This window comes from Gorilla gorilla, chromosome 3 (genome assembly GCF_029281585.2).
Source record: "Gorilla gorilla gorilla isolate KB3781 chromosome 3, NHGRI_mGorGor1-v2.1_pri, whole genome shotgun sequence".
NCBI lineage: Eukaryota > Metazoa > Chordata > Mammalia > Primates > Hominidae > Gorilla > Gorilla gorilla.
In genome coordinates, this window is record NC_073227.2 from 25,637,312 (window position 1) to 25,654,135 (window position 16,824).

Here is a 16,824-nt window from a genome sequence, read left to right on the forward strand (position 1 = left end):
ATGAGCGACCTGGGCAAGTTATTTATCTTGTCTATACCTCAGTTTCCTCTTCTGTAAAGTGGAGATGATGATGATTGTATCTCTCTAATAATCTGTTGAGTATTAAATGAGTTAATGTGTATAAAGCATTCCAAACAATATATTGTATATAGTCAGCACTATATGAGCATTAGCCAAAATTATTCTTATACCCAGATAATTTTTAGATCTCAATTGGTGCCCTACCAGTATTACAGTCAAGATCTCAGTGCCCAACAGTGATTGAATCAATCAATAAGTGAATGAATGGAGGTTGCTTCGACAAGGGGCATTTCTGGGTAAGGGAGCAGCACATTATCTTTGCACCAATTGGGCAAATACTCTGACCACCCCAGACATGCACATCAGCAAGTGAGTTATTGAACCATGAGCTCTAAAGAGAACTCAGAAATCATTTTGTCACTTATATAAAATCCAGTTCCAATTTTAAAATATCCTGTTTATAAGAGCTCGACTCTTGAGTTCACTTAACTCTGAATAAATATTTTAAACATTATTTTCTATAGTGCCTCCAAAGAATTAAGTGTCTTCAGAAGAATAACTTTCAATTAACACTAAACAAGTAAAAGGGAACTAGTTAAAGATCAATACCCATTTTTTCCCTTACTTTATAATTAATGGAGTGATTGCTTTGCTTTGACAACTACAACTTACTATGAAAAAAAAACACACACACACAAGCTTCAGGGTTGGAGACTGGGAGAAGTGTGTGAAATATACAGTTCTACTTACATATTCAGTATTCTACAGTCTCTTATTTTTCCTGAGGCTTTGTTTGAAAGCGTCTGCCTTTGCTCCGTTTTCACCCAATTTACTGAAAACAATGATTTCAGCCTTCTGAATTTGTTTTGCAGGGAACTGAGACACGAGCATGTTGCAGCTTTTAGAAATGTTTAAAAAAGAACCGTCTCTCAGCTGCTATCAGGGGATTAAGGGAAGCTGGGAAGCTGCGCTGTTCGGAGCTGCATGGAGGAGCTGGTGAACCAAGGGGCAAGGGGAAGGAATGTTATAACTTAAAAGAACAGGGAGAATGGAAAATGAAATTTCGAATTGGAGCATGACAGGTAGGTCAGAAAACCCCAGTTCTGATCTGGTACTTGGGTACCAGCAGACACAGTTGGTGTTGCCTGCCCAGCATCCATTCCGTCATCTTTCCTTCCCTTTGCAGAGTTCCTCATCCCTCACTATCAGCTTGCAGATATCCAGTGGAACTGATCACTCTCATCCCTAGAATGACCACATAATTTATCTTCAAAATTATGGCATTGTGAGAATAAAAGTTTTAAAAATTGTAATTATGTAGTTTTTGAACTATGTATTTAGTGACCAACAAATTTATTTTATTAAATGGGTGGGCCTATGAAATAGTCCTAGTCCTATTCAAAAACTGTTTTCAAAAATACATTTTTTCAAAAAAATAAAACATATGCACAACCATTAGAGCAAAATATGAGGTGGGGAAGAGGGACATCAAATTTTATTTATATTGATTTTCTGAACATTAAAAATAACAAGCAAAATAATTATTCTTCATACATCATTAGGTATTTCAATCAAATTTTTTTTTTTTTGGATACAAAATCTCACTCTGTCACCCAGGTTGGACTGCAAGGGCCTGATCATGGCTCACTGCAGCCTCAATCTCAGTCTCAAGCATTCCTCCCACCTCAGCCTCCTGAACAGCTGAGACTGCAGGTGCATGCCACCACACTCGGCTAGCTTTGCGTGTGTATGTAGAGATGGGATCTCACTATATTTCCCAGGCTGGTCTAGAACTCCTCAACTCAAAGCAATCCTTCCATCTCGGACTCCCAAAGTGCTGGGATTACAGATGTGAACCACCATGTCCGGCCCAATCATTTTCTTAACCATATCTGTCTCTAATACAAACTTGTATTTTATGAAGAATTAATGATCATTTTTAATATTTTCATAAAACTGCATGCACTATGACACTGGTTGAAAGCTTAGTTCAACTGACTCTCTTGTCTGTAGATTCAAACATTTCCCATATCTAATTGTTGATAAGTAGTAAGGAAAAAAGTATTCCAGGCTGAAGAGGAGCTTTTTTTGGTTGTTTGTTTACTGAGGATATACTTTAGTCTTTTTTGTTTAGAACTGAAACCCTTGGAATTCAAAATTAACATCCTTGCCAGTGAGCTTCTTATAGACACCAGAAAAAGTCTCAACCCTGTGTTCCACATTGTTCTGCTGTGCTTTGTCTGAATGAACCTTCATGAGCCGGCTGCCATCCAGTTTCATGCAGATTCTCTTGTGCACAATTTCACTTGGGAAAACCAAGTCCTCAAGGATGGCACCATGCATGGCTGTCAGAGTACGGCTCCTGGGACACTTTTGCTTATTTTTTGTATGGCTTTTTTGAGTTGCCTTAGGCAGAATTCTCCTCTGAACAGTGAAAACAACATTCTTCCCCACTGAACTTTTTCTCCAATTCATGTACTAGCCAGATGTGGATTTTCTGGAAAGATTCAGTTGAGGAACAGGAACAAAGATGATGATAGCTTTCTGACCACCACCAACTTCAATTTCCTTGGCTGCCATAATTCTCAGCTCCCTGAGCTGAGCCTGAGGTCCAAGTTCAGCTCCAGCTTCAGAAGTGCCTGGAAGAGCTACACTCGAACATATTCAGCTTCCTGCAGCTGGGCTTCACGATCTTGGCGCTCTAACTGAACGTGGCCTCCTTTCTGAGCTCTAGCTTAAGAAGGGGCCCAAGTATTACAAAAGCTTCTCAAATTCCAGCAGCCTGAAGAGATTTCTTTAAATTCAACATCAGCTTAATCACAAAAATTTTGCAGTTTTGTCATTCAAACTGCAAATGTTTAAAAATTATATAAAATTGACAGGAAAGCTCTATTTTGATTCATAGGATATCACAGCCTATTCAGATGCATTTCTGAATTATGTGTACAGTACAACCAATTCCATGTACAATTTTCCTTGATAGTTTTCAAATTTAGTTTTAAAAAGTTGTTTTACCTTGACGTCATGTTGTTCCAAAAATTGTAAATGTATTTATTACCTGAAATAATTTTATCTTCAATGTTGATCTTTCTAACTTAATCTACAACATCCATTAGTCAGATGTTTCACCATTAATAGAACAAATTTCCAAATTTGGTTTGTTTTCAATAATTGGGTGAAAAATGCAAACCCTTATAGATATTAACTAATTCTAGAAGTTAACTTTTCTATTTGAACCATCTCAGAACATGGATATAAAGATGGCACCCATTTAACTGTCTGCAAATTTCTTTTTAATGGAGACAACACACTAACGGCTATCGTATTACTTTTTGTATTGCACAAGAAAACTTGGTATAAAAAATAAGCAAACTGAATTTAGAAGAGCAGTCACTTGATCTAAAAGAAGAGTTATGATTCGGCCGGGCGCAGTGGCTCACTTCACACCTGTAATCCCAGCACTCTGGGAAGCTGAGGCGGGCGGATCACGAGGTCAGGAGATCAAGACCATCCTGGCTAACACGGTGAAACCCCACCTCTACTAAAAATACAAAAACAAAATTAGCCGGGTGTGGTTGGCAGGCACCTGTAGTCTCAGCTACTCGGGAGGCTGAGGCAGGAGAATGGCATGAACCCGGGAGGCAGAGCTTGCAGTGAGCCGAGATCACACCACTGCACTCCAGCCTGGGCGACAGAGCTAGACTCTGTCTCAAAAAAAAAAAAAAAGAGTCATGATTCACAGAGGGGTAGGCAAAAGCACCTAAGGCCACGGCACATGTTAATTTATCATTATACGTCACAATCTTAAAATAACTACCAACACTGGAAGTAGGTCCTGATGCTCCCATAGACTTGTGCCTTCTGGTTTTCAAGTGGTCAGTGATAATATTATGCCCTCTCCCATACCTATGATAAAGTCAATAAATATCTTCTACAAGTTAACCTTTATCATCAACTTTCTGGTGGGTTTTTTTGTTTGTTTGTTTGTTTGTTTGTTTTGAGACTGAGTTTCACTCGGTTCCCCAGGCTGGAGTGCAGTGGCGCGATCTCGGCTCACTGCAAACTCCGCCTTCCAGGTTAAAGCAATTCCCGTGCCTCAGCCTCCTGAGTAGCTGGGTTTACAGGCACGCGCCACCACGCCCATCTAATTTTTGTATTTTTAGTGGAGACAGGGTTTCACCACGTTGGCCAAGATGATCTTGAACTCCTGATCTCAAGTGATCCACCCGCCTTGGCCTCCCAAAATGCTAGGATTACAGGCATGAGCCACCGCACCCGGCCTATCATCAACTTTCTTGAGAAATTAACATTCATTCACTAATTTTTCAACAAACAAGCACATTTTTTAACTCATTGATGTTAAAATAATATTAAAAGTCATTGCAAAATAGAAAAAATATTACCAAACAATGAAACAAATAGTTGCAGATTTCACCACATAGTAATTGACAAAACCACTGTGGCAAGAACATTCAGATTATTTTCTATTATAATGTGTGCGATATGGAGGAAATGATGCACAGCATAGAGAATATAATGTGTACATTACAGTGTACACTCATTTCCTCCACATGCCTCATATACACCTGACTAGTTTCCATTTTTCCAAGTGATCCTGCCAGCTCGAGACCTGGCAGTCCCAGGAGTCACACAGGCCTTGGCACAAGCCACAGCCCTCTTTCTGGTACCCTCTGTGGCCAGCCGGGCAGCAGCATCAAATACTTACCCCACTACCACCCGAGACCAAAAGAATTTGCAAGCCCAAGCTGCTCTTCCCTAAGCATCCAGCTTACTGCCCTTGAGGGCAGATATTAAGTTATTTCATGCCAGGGTCCAGACAAGGGAGTCATCATGGCTGGATGACTTTTAGATTTAACTATGGACTAAACTCAAGTGTCTTCACTACATATGTTTCTCTCATTTGACCAGAGGAGTCTACGGCAAAAGGTGGAAATACAAAGTAGAGGTCTATCAAAATACATTTCCGTGTATTTTTAATGTCACTATTAACAACATTTTATTAAAAATAAAGAAATCAGGGTAAATGCTAAACTACCCAGGAAAGACAACAGGCACAAACTTAGACCCTCTCCTACAAACCAGAGCACATGGTCATCAGAGAGACAGGCACCTCCTAGCCTGGCCTATCAAAGCTCTGCAGCCTCCTGGCCACAATGATTGGTTCCAAGTCGAACACACATGACTCTCCTTAAACCAGTGAGAATCAAGCTCCAGATCTTCTGCTGGGAATCTTTTTTTTTTTTTTTTTAAGACGGAGTCTAGCTCAGTTGCTCAGGCTGGAGTGCAATGGCACGATCTCGGCTCACTGCAACCTCCACCTCCCGGGTTCATGCAATTCTCCTGCCTCAGCCTCCCAAGTAGCTGGGATTACACTCAACTGGGATTACAGCCTGAGCAAGGCCCAAGACAGAAATGGAAACGTTTGTTAAGCCACCTTAGGATGTACACAGTGCTTTTCATAGTGCAGCTATCACTCCAAGCCCATTTTAAAGGCTTGAGCAGTTGAAAAGGACAAAGAGATGATCTGCTGGTCAACAAATCTCAAATATTTATATAGCAGGGATGGTTTAACATACCCAAGTCAATAAATATAACACATCACATAAACATGTGATCATCTAAATAGATGCAGAGAAAGCATTTGAAATCCAGCATCCCTTTATGATAAAAACTCTCAACAAGCTAGACATAGAAGGGACCAACCTCAAAATATTATAAAAACCATATGTAACAAACCCACAGCCAACATCATCCTGAATGGGGAAAAGTTGAAAGCATTCCCCATGAGAACAGGAGCAAGACAAGGATTCCCACTTTCACCACTCCTGTTCAACATAGTTCTGGAAGTTCTAGCCAGAGTTAATTAGGCAAGAGAAAAATAAAGGGCATCCAAATTGGAAAGGAGGAAGTCAAACTATCACTGTTTGCAGATGAGATGATTGTATATCTAGAAAATCCTAAAGACTCCCCCAAATAATCTTAGATTTGATGAATGAATTCAGTAAAGGATCAGGTTACAAAATCTTGTATACAAATCAGTATCACTGCTATACACCAACAACCACCAAGCTGAGAATTAAAAATCAAGAGCTCAATCCCTTTTTACAACAGCTGAAAAATAAAATAAAAAAGTAATGTAGGCCTGGTGCAGTGGCTCACACCTGTAATCCCAGCACTTTGGGAGGCCAAGGTGGGTGGGTCACGAGGTCAAGAGATCGAGACCATCCTGGCCAACATGGTGAAACCCCGTCTCTACTAAAAATACAAAAATTAGCTGGCCATGGTGGCATGCACCTGTAGTCCCAGCTACTTGGGAGGCTGAGACAGGAGAATCGCTTGAACCTGGGAGGCAGAGGTTGCAGTGAGCTGAGATCTCGCCACTGCACTCCAGCCTGGTGACAGAGCAAGACTCCATCTCAAAAAAAAAAGTAAAGTAAAATACCTGGGAATATACTTAGCCAAGGAAGTGAAAGATCTCTGCAAGGAAAACTACAAAACACTGCTGAAAGAAATCATAGATGACACAAACAAATGGAAATGCATCCCGCTCTCATAGATTGGAAGAATCAATATTATGAAAATGACCATACTGCCCAAAGCAGTCTACAGATTCAATGCAATTCCCATCAAAATACCAATAGCATTTTTCACAGAACTAGAAAAAACAATTCTAAAATTTATATGGAATCAAAAAAGAACCCAAATAGCCATGGCAATACTAAGCAAAAAGAACAAATCTGGAGGCATCACATTACCAAACTTCAAATTATACTACAATGCTATCGTTATCAAAATAGCATAGTACTGGTATAAAAGTGAGCACATAGATGAATGGAACAGAATAGAGAACCCAGATATAAAGCCAAACATGTCCAACCAACTGATCTTTGACAATGCATACAAAAACAGAAATTGGGGAATTGACACCTTATTTAATAAATGGTGCTGGAAAAACTGACAAGCCACAAGTATTAAACTGGATCCTCATCTCTCACCTTATATAAAAATCAACTCAAGATGGATCAGAGACTTATAAATATAAGACCTCAAACTATAAAAATTCTAGAAGATGAAATTGAAAAAACTCTTCTAGACATCAGGCTAGGCAAAGAATTCATGACTAAGACCCCCATAAGCAAATGCAACAAAACCAAAAATATATAAAGGGGACCTAACTAAAAAGTGTCTGCACAGCAAAAGAAATAACCAGCAGAGTAAACAGACAACCCACAGAGAAAATATTTGCAAAGTACACATCCAGCCAAGGACTAGTATCCAGAATCTACAAGAAACTCAAACAAATCAGCAAGAAAAAAATAATAATAATCCCATTAAAAAGTGGGCAAAGGACATGAACAGACAATTATCAAAAGAAGATATATAAATGCCCAACAAACAATGAAAAAATGTTCAACATCTCTAATCATCAGAGAAATGCAAATCAAAACCGCAATGAGATACCACCTTACTCCTGCAAGAATGGCCACCATTAGAAATTCGGAAAACAACAGATGTTGGCGTGGATGCAGGAAAAAGGGAATGCTTATACACTGCTTGTGGGACTGTAAATTAGTACAACCTCTATGGAAAGCAGTATCTAGATTCCTCAAAGAGCAAAAAGTAGATCTACCGTTTGATCCAGCAATCCTGCTACTGGGGATCTACCCACAGGAAAAGAAGTCATTATATGAAAAAGACACTTGCACACACGTTTTATGGCAGCACAACTCACAATTGCACAGGTGTGGAACCAACCTAAGTGGCCATCAACTATTAAATGGATAAAGAAAATGTGGTATAGATCACCATGGAATACTACTCAGCCAGCAAAAAGAATGAAATAATGTCTTATGCAGCAACTTAGAGCTAGAAGACATTGTTCTAAGTGAAATAACAGAGGAGTAGAAAACCAAAAACTGTATGTTCTCACTTATAAGCGGAAGCTAAGCTATGAATATGAAAAGGCATACAGAGTGACATAATGGACGTTAGGCACTCAGAAGGGGGAAGGTGGGAGTGGGGCTAGTAATAAAAAACTACATATTAGGTACAATGTACACTACTTGGGTGATAGGTGCACTAAAATCTCAGAATTCGCCACTAGATCATCCATCCATGTAACCAAAAACCACTTGTACCCCAAAAGCTATTGAAATATAAATGAGGTAATGAGGAGAAATAAACTAAATAAACTATTCAGAATTTTGAATCGTGTGTGTGTGTATAGCACTTATTGAGCCCAAATAATTCTCCACTCTCCTGGATGCCATGCAAAAAAAAAAAAAAAAAAACACAAAGAAGAATAAAAAATCTTTGGGTTTTAAGGAATTTAAAGGCAGAAGTGAGTGCATGAGACAGACACAGAAAGTATGGGGGCTCGACTCGCTTTATAATAACTCACTCATGCGATAACTAACCCGCCTCTGCAAGAAGGACATTAATACATTCATGAGGGCTCCACCCTCATGACCCAATCACTGCTGATTAGGCCCCACCTCCCAACAGCGTTGCACTGGGGATTGTTTCCAACACATGAACTTTTGGGGGACACAGTCAAACCATAGCAGTGTGATTCTGGCTTTAACTGCAGTTTCCCTCATTAGAGAACTACTGGATCTTTAGGGAATGAAATGTTCCAGTCCTGATCCAGTTGTGAATGTTCTTTTGAAGTCTCCTGTTTACTGACATGTCAGGCTACCTTGCCCCATGTTTCACTGGCTAATTGAGGAGAGTTATCTGTTTCTCTGCCACCGCTCAAAAGCTTCATCGTCATCTACATTTCTAAGCTGTAGTTTTCATTACCCCTCATTTGATACCTCATAGATCTGTGCCTTGGTGGAACTTACGGAGGCTCATATTTCTCCAATTATACTCTGTAAAATTTCCTGCTGCTGCAGCCTCTTTCTCTCAACTGTGAGGTCAAGGACTACATCAACATTGGGTTTTAGTAAAAAGAGAACAATTTCCAAACTGTTCTTAAAAGTTTCCCAACATTTTGAAAGGAAAAAAAAAAACCAAATCTATTATTACTTACTGGGTTGCGCTATCAAATATCCCTTCACCATCTGCAAAGGTCAGGGTTTTGTTTTCTAACAATATATTGCCCACTTATTAGGATGATAGCAATCAAGTGTAAATGTCACTGAAATGGTATAGACAATAAACGCCATAGAAATCTACAAAAGAGAACTCTCACTTCCCGAGCAGTCTTCCATTCATTTGCTCACTTATCCATTCAATGAATATTTTTTGATAATCTACACACACCAGGCACTGAGCTAGGCAGACATTGCCTCTGCCATCGTGGAGCTTTTAGAGATATACAGAAAATAGTCACACAGATATGGAGATAATTACAAAGTGTGGTAAGTGCAATGCAAAAAAAAAAAAAAGTGCAGAGAGCTATGAGAAAAAAAATAGCCAGCATGAGAATGAAATTTAATTTAGATTTAGAGGGAAAGTAAGATTTAATTGGGCTATAGGCAATAAACAAGATTTATTATGATCAGAGTCTAAACAACAAAGAAAATGACTGAGTGTTGAGGCCTCTCAAGAGAGTCCCAAACAATTGAAGACAATTATGATGACTTCTAGGTACCAGCAGGTGGTGACCTCTAACAGGTCAGGGGACAGTGATGTCCCATCATGAGCCCCTTTCAGAAACTTGGGACCTCTTCTGACACAGTTCTGATACTCACCTCCGGCTCAGATTCACTCCCACCAGTGGCGTTCCCCAAACTGTGATGCTGACGAATCTGTGTTTTGGTGTTGAAACGGGAAAAATTCCCTTATCCCCCTTGTAGGGCATGTGATGAGTTGCTCACTTCTTCGGTGCCCCACTGCTCTAACCCCTAAGGGGAGCATGCAGACGGGCTGGTTGTGGGATCCCACAGCCGTGTCTAGAGGTGAATGTTTATAGCTCCTGGGGCCCCAACGGGCCTGTGTTACAGGGTGGTCTTTTAGCCATTTGTAGGTGGCTTGTGTTAGCTCAATTAGACCCCCTGCCTTATCACAAGAACAGAGGACTTTCTGTATCCCGGGATTTCTTGCCTTGGTGTGTCCGGAATTGGCGGGTTCTTGGTCTCACTGACTTCAAGAATGAAGCCGCGGACCCTCGAGGTGAGTGTTACAGTTCTTAAAGGCGGCGTGTCCCGAGTTTGTTCCTTCTGATGCTCCTTCTGATGTTCGGATGTGTTCGGAGTTTCTTCCTTCTGGTGGGTTCGTGGTCTCGCTGACTTCAAGAATGAAGCCGCGGACCTTCGCGGTGCGTGCTACAGTTTTTAAAGGCGGGGTGTCCGGAGTTTGTTCCTCCTGATGTTTGGATGTGTTCTCAGTTTTTTCCTTCTGGTGGGTTTGCGGTCTTGCTGGCTTCAGGAGTGAAGCTGCAGATCTTCGCGACGAGTCTTACAGCTCACAAAGGCAGTATGGACCCAAAGAGTGAGCAGCAGCAAGACTTATTGCAAAGAGCGAAAGAACAAACCCTCCACAACGTGGAAAAGGACTCCACCAGGTTACCACTGCCAGCGCCGACAGCCTGCTTTTATACTCTTATCTGGCCCCACCCACATCCTGCTGATTGGTCCATTTTACAGAGAGCTGATTGGTCTGTTTTACAGAGAGCTAATTGGTCCGTTTTGACAGGGTGCTGATTGACGCCTTTACAGTCCCCTCAGCTAGACACAAAAGTTCTCCAAGTCCCCACTAGATTAGCTAGAGGGCTGATTGGTGTATTTACAAACCCTGAGCTAGACACAGAGTGCTGATTGGTGCATTCACAATCCCTTAGCTAGACATAAAAGTTCCCCAAGTCCCCACTAGACTCAGGAACCCAGCTGGCTTCACCCAGTGGATCCGCAGGGGGGCATGCTGCAGGTGGAGCTGCCTGCCAGTCCCCTGCCTTGCGCCTGCACTCCTCAGCCCTTGGGCGGTCGATGGGACTGGGCGCTGTGGAGCAGGGGACGGCGCTCGTGGGGGAGGCTCGGCCCAAGCAGGAGCCCTCTGCGGGGGTGGAGAGAGGCTCAGGCATGGCGGGCTGCAGGTCCCGAGCCCTGCCCCACGGGACGCAGCTAAGGCCGGGCGAGAAATCGAGCGCAGCGCCTGTGGGCCGGCACTGCTGGAGGACCCGGCGCACCCTCCGCAGCTGCTGGCCCGGGTGCTAAGCCCCTCACTGCCGGGGGCCGCTCTGAGTGCAGGGCCCGCCAAGCCCACCTCATCCGGAACTCTAGCTGGCCCCTAAGCGCTGCGCGCAGCCCAGGTTCCCGCCCAAGTCTCTCCCTCCACACCTCGGGGCAAGCTGAGTGAGCCGGCTCCGGCCTCAACCAGCCCGGAGAGGGGCCCCCAAAGCACAGTGGCGGGCTGAAGGGCTCCCTGAGCATAGCCAGAGCGGACGCCGAGGCCAGGGAGGCGCCAAGAGCGAGCGAGGGCTGTGAGGGCTGCCAGCGTGCTGTCACCTCTCATTGGTGTACTGGAAGAACTAACTGGAGGGCACATGGGCTTAGAGAATGAGTGCAAGGTTTTATTGAGTGGAAGTAGCTATCAGCAGATGGGGGAGCCAGAAGGCTGATGGAGTGGGAAAGTGGTTTTGTTCCCGGAGTCAGGCAGCTCAGTGGCCCAGGCTTTCCTCCAACCATCCCATCCAAACTCTGAGCCATTCCACCGGTGGATAGCCAGCCGGAGTGCTCTTCCTTAGGTATGCTCCCCTCAACGCCTTCTCAACCTCCAGCCACCTGCATGTTCTTCTGCCAATGTTTTCCTCTTTACTTCCAGCCACATGTGTGTCTGCCTGCTAGGGTCTAGGGGGGTTTATAGGCACCGGATGGGGGGTGTGGCGGCCCGGGGTGGTTTTGGAAAATGCAGCATTTGGGCAGGAAAACAAAAGCCTGTCGTCATCTAGGTCCTTGGGCACAGGCCCAGGAGTGAAGCCCTAGCCAGGACCACGCCCTTGCTTTCCCAGCACTTCCCTTCCTCGCTTCTGTATCAGTAATAGTCTCTGAGTACACAAGCGGTTCCATCCAGCGTCCTTGTGCACCAGCACAGGAGCGGGTAATAATAAGGGAAGTATTGAAGAGAGCCTCATTTGGTCAGTCACTGAGCCCAATTGGCCAGTTACTGAGCCCAATTGGCCAGTTACTAAGTAATGATCCCAGTGTTCTTTAACCTGTTGTTGAGTACATGGGAAAGGATTGGTCAAGGCTGCCTTTTTCTCTGCCCAGGACCAGCAAAGGGTCAAACAGGAAGAGGACAATGAGCATCAGATCTTAAATCTAAATTTTCTCTCAGTAACCCTACCCTCAATTAAACCAAGTGCACAGTGTTTCCTTACTGCGAGATTTCTCCATGTCTTTTTATGCCTTTGTGTATTGTGAATTTCTAGGAAAGGAGTGTTTTATGCAGCGTTTTCTAATTTTTTTTTTTTTTTTTTTGAGACGGAGTCTCGCTCTGTCACCCAGGCTGGAGTGCAATGGTGCATTCTCGGCTCACTGCAACCTCCGTCTCCCGGGTTCAAGCGATTCTCCTGCCTCAGCCTCCTGAGTAGCTGGGATTACAGGTGTGCGTCACCGCACCCGGCTAATTTTTGTATTTTTAGTAGAAACAGGGTTTCACCATGTTGGTCAGGCTGGTCTGAAACTCCTGACCTCATGATCCACCCGCCTCGGCCTCCCAAAGTGCTGGGATTACAGGCGTGAGCCACCGTGCCTGGCCGTTTTCTAATCTTTTATGACCACTGCGTTAGGTCGTAAACTGTTTGCCATGCTTCCGGTTTCTCTCGCTAAAAGAATATACATCTCTACACTGATGAACTCAAGTGAAAAGGGCAGAAGTGATACATATCACTTCCTGTTGTCATGTCTGGGCAAAGCTTTAGCCAGCTCATGTCTTCTCTTCTCTCTTTCCTCTGCCATGGCAGAGGAAGCAGCCTAGTCCACATACAGAGTCCTGGAGTAAAGATGATGTAGAACAAACTTGCAGTCATGGCACCATGGACAGGTTGTATGCACAAGAAATAGGTCCTTGTAGTTTAAGCCGTTGAAGTTCCACAGTCATTTGTCATCACAGCATAACTAGCCTGGCAGTTCTCAAAGTGCAGTCTTCAAACTTCTGTGGGTCCTCAGACCCTTTCGTGGTATCCATTAGGTCAAAACTGGTTGTTGTTTTGTTTTGTTTGATATGGAGTCTCGCTCTGTGGCCTAGCCTGGAGTGCAATGGTGCAATCTCTGCTCACTGCAACCTCTGCCTCTTGGGTTCAAGTGATTCCCCTGCCTCAGCCTCCCAAGTAACTGGAATTACAGGTACACACCACCACACCTGGCTAATGTTTGCATTTTTAGTTTTTGTATCTTTAGTTTTGTATTTTAGTTTCACCATGTTGACCAGGCTGGTCTTGAACTACTGACCTCAGTTGATCCACCCACCTCGGACTCCCAAAGTGCTGGGATTATAGGCATGAGCCACTGTGCCCAGCCAAAACTATTTTTGCAATAATACTGAGACATCGTTTGCTTTTTTCATCATGTTGACATTTACATTAATGGTGTAAAAGTAATGGTGGGTCTCCATCCATTTGTGTTACTGTAAAAGAATATCTGAGACTGGGTAATTTATAAAGAAAAGGAGGTATATTTGGCTTATGGTTCTTCAGGCTGTACAAGAAGCATGACACCAGCATCTGCTTCTGGTGAGGGTCTCAGGCTGCTTCTACTCATGGTAGAAGGAGAAGGGGAGCTGGCTTGTGCAGAGATCACGTGGCCAGGGAGCAAAAGAGAGGGGAGGTGCCAAGCTTTTTATAAATAACCAGCTCTCTCAGGAGCTAACAGAGTGAGAACTCATTCATCTCCCACCCAAGGAAGGCCTTAACTTATTCACGAGGGATCCACCCTTGTGACCCAGACACCTTGACTGCACCCCACCTCCAACACTGGGGATCGAATTTCATTATGAGGGTTGGAGGGTCAAATATCCAAACTATAGCAATGGATAAAATGGCTGGTCCTTATCACAAATCACAGTAGAATACCAAACTGTACTTAGTAGCCATTGTAGTTTTCACCCCATGCAGTCATTGTTTTTTAAATGCAAGTTCTTGCCAGGAACTGTGGTTCTTGCCAGGCACGGTGGCTCACGCCTGTAATCCCAGCACTTTGGGAGGCCGAGGCGGGTGGATCATGAGGTCAGGAGTTTCAGACCAGCCTGACCAACATAGTGAAACCCTGTTTCTACTAAAAATACAAAAATTAGCCGGGTGCGGTGATGCACACCTGTAATCCCAGCACTTTGGAAGGCCACGGCAGAAAGATAGCTTGAGCCCAGGAGTTTGAGACCAGCCTGGGCAACATAGCAAGACCCCATCTCTTCAATAAATAAAACATTAGGCATGGTGGTGCATGACTGCAGTCACAGCTACTTGGAACACTGAGGTGGATCACTTGAGCCTGGGAAGTTAAGGCTGCAGTGAAACAGGATTATGCCACTGTGCTCCAGCCTGGATGACAGAGCAAAACCTTGTCTCCAAAAATTAAAAAATAAAATCAATAATAAATAAATAAAAGTTTTGCCTTATCACTTAATGCAACAGAAAAAAAGACTTTTTTTAAATCTCACTTTTGAGTACACATCTTAATATTGTTTGTGATGAAATATAATGTAGACAGAAAGCTCTTTCACTGCATACCAAAATACTGTGGTTTGTCATGAGAAAAAATACTTATGATTGTTTGAGCTACAAACTGAATTAGCTACTTTTCCATTTTTAAAAAATTTCATATTTATGAAGATGACTGACAGACAAATTACAGTTATTCAGACTTAATTATTTGGCAAACATATTCTTGCCAATGATAAACTTCAGATTTCAAGTGAATCTTAGCATTTTGGAAAACTTTTATCTGACATCATGAGCTTGATAGCTGCTAATACTTAAAATTTTTTTCCTAATGAGATCAGTGGTAATGTGAATGAACGTGGATTTTTTCATATTATATAAGAAAATGTGGGCCAAGCATGGTGGCTCACACATGTAATCCCAGAACTTTGGGAGGCCAAGGTGGATGGATCACTTGAGGTCAGGAGTTCAAGACCAGCCTGGCCAACATGGCAAAACCCTGTCTCTACTAAAAATACAAAAATTAGCTTGCTGTGGTAGCACACACCTGTAATCCCAGCTACAGGGAGGCTGAGGTAGGGAAATCACTTGAACCCGGGAGGCAGAGGTTGCACTAAGCCAAGATTGTGCCACTGCACTCCAGCCTCCAGCCTGGGCAACAGAGCGAGACTCCATCTCAAAAAAAAAAATGGAAAAGAAAAGAACATGTGCCGCAACAAATTAGGCTTCAAAGAAGCATACCTCAAAATAATAAAAGCCATCTATGACAAACTGACAGCCAACATCATACTGAATGGGCAAAAGCTGGAAGCATTCCCCTTAAGAATAGGAATAAGACAAGAATGCCCACTCTCACCACTCCTATTCAGCATAGTACTGAAAGTCTTAGCAAGAGCAATCAGGCAAAAAAGAAAAGAAAAAGCATCCAAATAGAAAAAGAAGCAGTCACATTATCTTTCTTCTCCAGTAATATGATTCTATACCCAGAAAACCTAAGAGCTCCACAAAAAGGCCCCTAGAATGGAAAAAGAGGTTTCAGTAAAGTTTCAGTATACAAAATCAGTGTATAAAAATCAGTAGCATTTCTATACACCAATAATGTTCAAGCTGAGAGCCAAACAAGAACACAATCTCATTTACAATAGTCACAAATAAAATAATAAAATAAAAAAATACCCAGGAATACATCCAACCAAGGAGATGAAAGATCTCCACAAGGAGAAATACAAAACACTGCTGAAAGAAATTATAGATGATACAAACAAATGGAAAAACATTCCATACTCATGCATTGGAAGACTCAGTATCATTAAAATGGTAATACTACCCAAAGCAATCTATAGATTCAACACTATCCCTATCAAACTACCAACATCATTTTTCACAGAATTCGAAAAAAAAAACTATTCTAAAATTCATGTAGTACCAGAAAAGAGTCCAAACAGCCAAACAAAAAAAAAAACACAAAGCTGGAGGCCACACATTACCTGTTGTTAAACTATGCTATACAACTACAGTAACCAAAAGAGCATGGTACTACAGTGTACAAAAACAGACACATAAACCAATGGAGCAGAATAGAGAACCCAGAAATAAAGCCACATGCCTACAACCATCTGATCTTCTACAAAGTCAACAAAAATAAACAATGGGGAAAGGAATCCCTGTTCAATAAGTGATGCCGAGATAACTAGGTAGCCATATTCAGAAAAATGAAATTGAACCCCTACCTTTCACCACATACAAAAAAATTAACTCAAGAAGAATTAAAAATTTAAATATAAGACCTCAAACTATAAAAATCCCAGACAAAAACCTGGGAAATACTCTTCTCAACATTAGCCTTGGCAAAGAATTTACGGCTAAATCCTCACGAGCAACTGCAACAAAAACAAAAATTGACAAGTGGGACTTAATTAGACTAAAGAGCTTCTGCACAGCAAGAGAAACTATCAACAGAGTAAACAGACAACCTACAGAATGGGAGAAAATGTTTGCAAACTATGGACCCAACAAAGGTTTAATGTCCAGGATCTGTAAAGAACTTAAACAATACAACAAGCAAAAAAAAACAAATAGCCACATTAAAAAGTGGGCAAAATCAGCCTGGGCAATATAGTGAGAACTTATCTCTACAAAAAAATAAAAAAAAGAAAGAAAAAAAATTTTTTTAATTAGTCAGG

The 16,824-nt window shown here is 42.3% G+C and overlaps 1 pseudogene; it reads right to left on the bottom strand.

The window, feature by feature from the left end:
* Nucleotides 1–2,121: 2,121 nt before the first annotated feature.
* On the bottom strand, nt 2,122–11,532 carry LOC101152966 (small ribosomal subunit protein eS7-like; annotated as a pseudogene).
* Between the last annotated feature and the right edge of the window lie 5,292 nt (nt 11,533–16,824).